This window comes from Miscanthus floridulus, chromosome 10 (genome assembly GCF_019320115.1).
Source record: "Miscanthus floridulus cultivar M001 chromosome 10, ASM1932011v1, whole genome shotgun sequence".
In the NCBI taxonomy this organism is placed as follows: domain Eukaryota; kingdom Viridiplantae; phylum Streptophyta; class Magnoliopsida; order Poales; family Poaceae; genus Miscanthus; species Miscanthus floridulus.
Window position 1 is genome coordinate 77,070,450 of NC_089589.1, and position 8,922 is coordinate 77,079,371.

The 8,922-nt window shown below is 39.0% G+C and overlaps 1 pseudogene; it reads right to left on the reverse strand.

The window, feature by feature from the left end:
• Nucleotides 1-297: 297 nt before the first annotated feature.
• Nucleotides 298-5,888, reverse strand: LOC136488891 (polyubiquitin-like; annotated as a pseudogene).
• Between the last annotated feature and the right edge of the window lie 3,034 nt (nucleotides 5,889-8,922).

Consider the following 8,922-nt stretch of genomic DNA (forward strand, 5'->3'; position numbering starts at 1 on the left):
TAGGACTCCATAGTAAAATAAGGGCCTGTTTAGATTCCAAAAAATTTTGCGCAGTACCCGTCACATCGAATCTTGCGGCACATGCATGGAGTACTAAATGTAGACGAAAAAAAAAACTAATTACACAGTTGGTCGAGAAATCGCGAGACGAAACTTTTGAACCTAATTAGTCTATAATTAGACACTAATTACCAAATAGAAACGAAATGCTACAGTGAGCCAAAATCCAAAAATTTTTGGATCTAAACGGTGCCTAATACTTGTTGAATAACCATGCATGGTATCCATGTCAACAAATCAATATCCACACTGGCATAACAGCACATCGATGAAACACCCATTCTTCATGCCATAGTCTGCCAGGGTGAGGTTGTCTTGCAGCCGCTTCAAGGCAAAGAGGATGCGTTGTTATATAGGCCGAGTACCGTCCTTCTCATAGATCTTTACCTTGACATTGTAGATGGTATCTGTACTATCAACCTCAAGAGTGAGGATTCTTCCATCTAGCATCCTCGCAAAGATCCGCATGGAACCACTTGGAACCGGATGAAGGACAAGGAGAAGGGTGGACTCCTTCCAAATGCTGAGGTCTGACAAGGTGCGGTTGTCCTCCAACTGTTTGTTGTTAAAAATGAGAGATTGTCGACTCTTGGGAAAGCCCTCAATATCTTCAATTTTGGCCTTCACGTTGTTAATAGTATCTAAGCAGTCAACCTCGATCAAGAGTGATGGTCCTACCTACTAGCGTCTCCACTACATAGATTTGCATCTTTTCTTGGAGGTCAATCGTTGACTTATGCTGGATTTCATAATCAGCTAATGTAAGGTTGTCCTCTAGTTGCACACCATTGAACACAAGGCGGAGTTGTTCTTGAATCTTTGCCTTAACAGTGTACAAGGTATCTGATGGGTTGACTCTGAGGCAGATTGTCCTGCCAGTGTGCGTCTTCACAAAGATTTGCATGCTGAATAACAAGCACATAAAGGTCACTAATTTTTAGACAAAGAAAATGTGTTCGTACAGCTTTTACTTAGGCTACACAACAATTCCAAATAGAATCAGTAACCCGTTAACGGAAAATCTGTAGAAACAAGAACAGAAGTATACTGCTAAATCATTTTCTTTAATCAAGAGCAAGGTATCGCAGTTGCACTAAACCTAACATGCATGAAAAATTAATAAGTTTTGAGAAATCATTAAATATTACATGTACACCCAGTTCTGTACAAAGTGAATATGAAGTTCTCATTTAAGTGAACACTTTCTATTGGAATGGAACCAGAGAACAGGGGAATGCTAAACCAACCAAGAAGACTATAATAATGTTACGGAAGCTAGCGCACACTTACTTAAGAGTTGCGACAATGCATCAGTCTAATTGGAAAACAGAAATGCAGCCCTGAATTTTCACCAGCACAAAAAATGAACAGATGATGCTTTTCTTGTTTTTATTTAGGCTACTGTATGTATAGAACAGTAGCCAAAAGCGTCATCAACTAAAATAGGTTGACTAAAGAGATATAAAAATTTGATTGGACTTGTCATTGTTTATCATGCTATTCCTTTATGTATGAGTATAAAATACAATTCTAAAAATAAAGCATTTAGATTCCGTGCAAATTAAAGAACATGTAACAAGATCTAATACCTATATGAACAATATTTTCCGCAAGAGAAACGATGAACCATTGTTAATATTCTTGATGTAACCAATCCTACGATGATGTAGGATCCAACAAATCATTGGAGACGAGCCACAAATCCCAACCAATACTGACACTGACAGTACACTATAGAGATCAACCGACAGCCCGATGTACACACCAGAATAGGCAAAAAAAAAAAAAAAAAAAAAAAAGTTGCGTACCTTGAAGTCGACGAAGATATGTTCCGCCGCCAGAGAGCGAGCCTACGCAGATCGGAGGTGGAAGAGTTAGCGTCCGCAAAGATGGCATTTTATAGTTGGGCTATGCTAGAGATAAAATAACAAGTAAATCTGAACCGTTGAATTTTATAAGAGATATATAATTAAGTGAGGGTAAAAAAAGAAACAATCAACTACCCCAAAATATGAGGCTATAGCCCGTAATAAGAAGAAAAAACTAGAGATAGAAGTTTGCATGGGAACATGCACCTCACACGAGTTTCTATTTTCACGTTAGAAAAATTGTTGTGGAGAGATAAACTTTCTTGCCATGTTCTTATTTTTTGTAACTTTGGAAGAAAAAAAACATCTACGCCGTAACTGACAACCACTGCTAGTTCAAAACCTTTTTTTTCACTGCCGGTTTTTTCATCTGCAGTGGGCAATCAGCAGTGATGCCCATTTTCACAAAACCCCAAAAGAAAAAGAAGCAAAAGAAAAAGAAAACACCAGCACCAGCCCCTCTCGCGTTGTAGTAGTTCAGACTCATCCATAGATCCATTCATCACGGAGAGAGAGGGGAAGATTCAACACATCATAGATTGGTACATCACATCAAACAGAGGGAGAAATTCAAAAGATCATAGATCGATTCATCAAATCATAAAGAGAGATAACATTTCCCTAAAAAAAAAAAGACAGATAACACATGAGAGGGAGGGAGAGTCTCAACGCATCATTGATTCAAAAGAACATGTCACGTTAAAGCATGTTTGACTTCCTTTCATTCAAAAGTTTGCTAATTGGTAAAGAATCGTTAGAGATAAAAATGTTTAATTTTTATTTTGAGACAACACGTAATTTTTTTTGTCATGTCATGTATGACATGTTTGTTTTTTATATCTCATCCCATATGTCACGTTACATCGAATAGGAAAGTTAGATCATACTTACATGATATTGAACGCAACGGGAAGATATATTTTTTTTATTATTCTATATTTCTTCTATTATTTTTAGGAACTAATATTTGATAATTATTATCAAGATCAAACGGTCCATAGTCATATGGACCACAGCAAAGCTCTTTATAGTTTTGGGGATGACCCCGAGCAGGCTGGCCTTCCGGTTCCAACTTGCAAGGCCCATCATGGAACCGACTGATTCGGGTCTCGATCTCTGCCTGGTTCTTGTCTCATCCTTCTTTCTTCTCTACCGGTCGGTTGCTCCCTCAAGAATCAGCTCTAGTGGCTAGGCCCTTAAGGCTAGTTTTAGTGGTAAATTTCATGCATAGGTCATTACCAAGACTGTCACGTCAGCTTTTATGTTGGTAACTGTGACATCAAGTTTCATCTAGATGGAACTCTCTCTCTCTCTCTCTCCATAATTAACCTACCAAGTCATCAAATTTGCTGATGTGTCACATTATTAAATGCAAATAAAATCCAGATAAAATCCGTACTAAGACTGGCCTAACACCATATGCTGCTAAAATAGGAGATACATGTAGGATGTAGTGCAATGCTCATGTTTGCTTCCTTGTTTTAGCTTCACATAGTATAAATCAAAGACCGCATATACTTCCTGCGTCTCCTGAATAAATTAATTCTTCAAGTTGTCTTAAGTCATATTTTTAAAATTTTAACAGAATTTCTAAAAAAAAAGTGTCATGATTTGTGAAACCAAATTAATATTATTAGATACACCCTAAACATATCTTTATAATGTGCTCATTTAATGTGATAAATATTTATACTCTTTTGTATAAATTTATTCAAACTTTAAAAAATAACTTTAAAATTGATTTATTTAGGGACGGAGAGAGTAAAAATTAAACTAAATGCATGTTGTTTCACACACTCACGCTAAGGTTCTAATGTATGAATTTTATAGGACCATGCAAGAATTTTACATGATGAAACCGCATAAAGATTGATCAGAACTAACCGAGTTTTATTAAGTTGTTGATTCCATAACAGGGTTTTATTAAGTTGTTGATTCCATGTTCGTCTTCTCGTGAATATCCAGCCTGGAGAGCATTATAAAAAAAAAACGCATAAAGATTGAGTCAGTTCATTCGGCTGCTGGCTTTAAGGCTGTTTGGATCTAGTCACATCGGACGTTTAGATGCAAATTAGAAGGACTAAATTTGAGTTAATTATAAAACTAATTGCACAGATTGAGACTAATTTGCGAGACAAATCTATTAAGGCTAATTAATCTATCATTAGCACATATTTACTGTAGCACCATATTATCAAATCATGGACTAATTAGGCTTAATAAATTCGTCTCACAAATTAGTCTCCATCTATGCAGTTAGTTTTGTAACTAATTTATATTTAATACTCTAAATTAATGTCAAACATCTTATATGATAGGTACTAATTAGTCTCCGGAACCAAACGGGCCTAAGCCACAGCAGGCCGCAGCTAGCTTCTTTATATCTTGGATGAACAGTGCTTTGTGCTTGTTTTTTCGCAGCAGCAGCCAGCAACGCTGCCAGCCGAACGGACAGTTTAGGGAGCCAGGCAATTATTATGCAAAATATTTAACTAGAAAAATATGGTGTTTGTTTTTGATTTCTTATTCTAGAATCTATTTACTCAGGCTCAACTATTCAAGTCCTTAACTTGATGTGGTAGCTCGTATTTATTTTAAAATTTAACAACGTTATTGTTTCAATTATAAGCAACATGCATGTCCGTTCAGTCTTGGTATTTTTGAGATGCTCATAGTGTTAGAGTATGTGCACGTGCATGTCCATAGGGTGCGTGCATGTTTGAATTTCTATGTTGACACTGTTATTCGCAAACAAAAAAAATCTGGGGTTGTTCTTCTGGTGCTGGTGTTAGACCTCTGTCCAGTAGACAATTCATTTGGATCTGATCGCATCTAATCTGTGCCACAAAACTTCTACTCTCCAGCCCACCCATGCGCTCATGTGGAACTAATTTTTCCAATAATTTTCCTGTTGTCGTTGCGAAACTAAATTTCAATGCCGACTGGCTGCTCGAAACTAAATTTCAGCGGAAGATGTTTCGACGTCCAAGGAGGACACGTGCAGCCGCACAAGAATCGTCCAGGGGACGCCACAAAACCTAGCTAAGCAAGACAACCTATTCTCGTTCTCGGTGAAACAGATGATTATACATTTCACAATCAACTGATGCCAAGACAGACCAATAAGAACTGGATATATATAATATCTCACACATTAACATACTCCAGTGATAATTTTACTGATCACACACCACTATATTAGTCTATTAGAAGAAACAAGACTGCATTAATAGTTTTACATGTACATATGACAAATCACTCCTCGAAAGAAACAAGACATGCATATGATCCATCTCATCAACAACCGCAAAGGCAGAACACCAAATGGACGGTGGCCCCATTTGGAACGTCATAGTATGCTAGGGTGAGGCCGTCCTCCAGCTGCTTCCCAGAAAAGATGAGGCGTTGTTTTATAGGCCGATTGCCATCCTTCTGGTAGATCTTCACCTTGACATTAAGGATTGTATCTGAGTGATCAACCTCAAGAGCGTAGGTCTTTCCATCTAGTCTCTTCACGAAGATTTGCATAGAACCTCTTGGAAGCTGTTGGAGGACAAGGAGAAGGGTGGACTCCTTCGTAATGTTATGGTCCGCCAAGGTACGATTGTTCTCTAGCTGTTTATTGGCAAAGATGAGGCATTGTTGATCCATAGGAAAGCCCTCAGTACATGCAATTTTGCCCTTCACGTTGCCAATAGTATCTAAGTTGTCAACCTCAAGAGTGATGGTCGTGCCTACTAGCGTCTCTATTATGTAGATTTGCATCTTTTCTTCAAGGTCAAGGGTGGACATATCTTGTATGTTATAATCAGCCAATATAAGATTATCCTGAAGCTGCACTCCATGAAAGGCAAGGTGGTGTCGTTCCTGAATTTTTGCCTTAACTGTGTATATGGTACTCCCTGGGTTAACCGTGAGGCAGATTGTCCTGCCCGTGGCGCTCTTCACAAAGATCTGCATGCTGAATAACAAAAGCACACAAACATCACCAATTTTTTGACAAAGAAAAATTTTCCGTCCAGCTTTTATTTTAGCTACACAACAAATTCCAAATAGAGAGGCGAACGAATGCTTCATCAGGACTATAATATTACAGAAGCTAGCGCACACTTAAAGAGTTGCTATGTATTTTTGAAAACAAAAACGCAGCCCCGAATTTCCACCAGCACAAAAATGAACTGAAGATGCTTTTCTTGCTTTTATTATTTATTAGGCTACTATATATATAGAACAGTAGACAAAAGTGTCAACAAGTCAAATAGAAAAAAAAAGAAAAAAAAGATAAATCTAAAGTCGCAAAATAGATGAAAATTTGGACAAAGATCTGTATGCTGACAAACATCACCAATTTTTAGACAAAGAAAATATTTCCGTCCAGCTTTTATTTTGGCTATACACAACAATTACAAATGTCAAATAGAAGCAAAGAACCCGTTAACTGAACAGACAACCGGCGAATGCTAAACCAACCAAAAAGGACTATAATATTACATAGCGCACACTTAAGACACTACGTCAGATTTGGACATCACTGCCGGCCTCATCACTGCCGGATTTATGAGAACCGACAGTGATGTACCTTCACTGCCGGTTATGAGCTTGAAAATGAGAAAATGATTGGGGCTGGACTAAAACCGACAGTGAAGCACCACATCACTGTCAGTTTGTGGCTTGAACCGGCAGTGTTTTTGCGGCCACTTATCACTGCCGGTTCAAGCCACAAACCGACAGTGATTTGGCTCTATCACGGTTGGTTCTAGCCAAGAACCGACGGTGATAAGCCTACAACACAAAAAGGCTGCAGCTGTCCTCTTCTTCCTCATTTCTTCCATCCCGAGAACAGAGGCACGCGTTTGGGCCCGTCCCTCCATTGTTGCGGCTGCTCTTCACCATGAAGCTAGCGCTTGGATTTTGAAGAATGACTTGATCTTTTTGCTTTAAGGTTAGTAACAAACATCCACTCCTTTGATTTTATTGCTTAATTAGCTTCGTTTTGATGGCTACATTGCTTGATTCTCATTCTAGTTCTTTCTCTATTCTAGAGAGCACATTTCCAATTGAACATTTGTGCAAGGCTCAAATTATGGTGAATCCATCATCCAAAAGGTTGGTGTCTATGAACACATTTAAATTCCTAGCTAATTATTCCATAGTGGTCTAGATCATCATTGTTAGTATGTGATGCTATAAATAGTTCTTAGAAGTAGAGTAGAATAGATATTCTTCATTATTGTGCAATAATTATTTTTTACTATGATTTTCAATTTACAGGGCCGGGCTACCAATTTCAATTTTTCAATAATTAGTGTACAATAATGTTTTTTCAAAAATGGTACTTTCGAGCTACAATTGTTGTTCATGAAGCTCGATTTCTTATTAATTCTTTGTAAATACTGTCCCAGTATTTTTTTGTGTAGAGATAGATCGAGAGTGAATGCATCTATCCCGAACGGACAAGCGGTACATGCATGACGCCAGCCAGTTTATCACCGATGCCAAAGCCCATGCTAGGAATGGGAACCCTGTGTTCTGCCCATGCAAAGATTACAAGAATCAAAGAAACTTTCATCAAATTGAGTCTATACGATCATACTTGATTACCAGGGGGTTCATGCCAAACTATACGATATGGACTATGCATGGCGAGGTTGGTATGAATGTTCTGCAGGAAAACGATGATGATGTGGACATGCCTGACATAGCCATCCACGATGCTGACAAGGAACCCGGTGTTAACACGGAACCTATGGCCACAGTTAATAATGTGTTTAGGAACACGCTAGCTGACGACACCGAGGATAACGATGACATTTCTTAGCTGCTATGTAATGTAGAGACCGGATGTCTTAGTGAAAGACAACTGAGAAAGCTAGAGAAAATGAGACAAGATGACAAAACACTATTGTATAGGGATTGTCCAATGAACAAACTAGAAGTCGACATCATGCTGTTAGAGTTCAAATCGACAAACGGATTGAGCGATAAAAGCTTCGATCAGTTGTTAGGTATAATAAGGAAAATGCTCCCAGAAAAAAATGAGTTGCCAGAAAAGACATACTTGGCTAAGCAAATGATCTGCCCCATTGGCCTCGAGGTTGAAAAAATCCATGCGTGTTCCAATGATGGCATATTGTACCGTGGAAAAAATACAAAGACTTAGACAAGTGCCCCAAGTGTGAAGCTCCACGGTACAAGGAAGGGCCGTCAGATGAGGGTACCAAGACTAGAGGAGGTCCTGCAAAGGTCGTTTGGTATTTTCCTATAGCTCCCCGGGTGCATAGGTTGTTTGCATGTGCAAAGTCAGCCAAGCTATTGAGCTGGCATGGCGAAAAGCGTAAGAAAGATACAATGATGAGGCACCCCGCCTATGAGCATGACTGGAGGACTGTCAATACTATGTTCTATAAGGACATCAGTGGAGAGGTAAGGCACCTTTGGTTTGCTTTGAGCACAGATGGGATGAATCCTTTCGACCAGGTTAGAAGCAATCATAGCACCTGGCTAGTGACGCTCTGTATATACAACCTTCCACCTTGGGTCTGTATGAAGCAGTCGTACATCCAGATGCCACTACTGATCCAAGGGCCAAGACAACCTGGGAATGACATCGATGTGTTTCTGGAACCAGTGATCGATGAACTAGTGGAGATGTTTGAAAAGGGTGTGCCGGATGTTTGGGACGAGTACAAAAAGGAACATGTCACGATCAAGGGAGTACTTATCGCTACAATCACAGACCTGCCAAGTTGAGGTTCGTTGTCCAGAGAGAAGACAAAAGGCTATACTAGATGTGTCGGGTGCTTGGACGACACCGATGCGGTAAATCTGCCAAATAACTCAAAGATAGTTTATATGGGACACCGTAGGTTCCTACCTAAGGATCACCCTTACCGTAGGAATAGAAAAGATTTCAATGGTACTATGGAGAAACGCTTAGCTCCAAAATATTGAGACGGGCCTGCAATACTTCGAGAACTCAACAAACTAGAGGTTG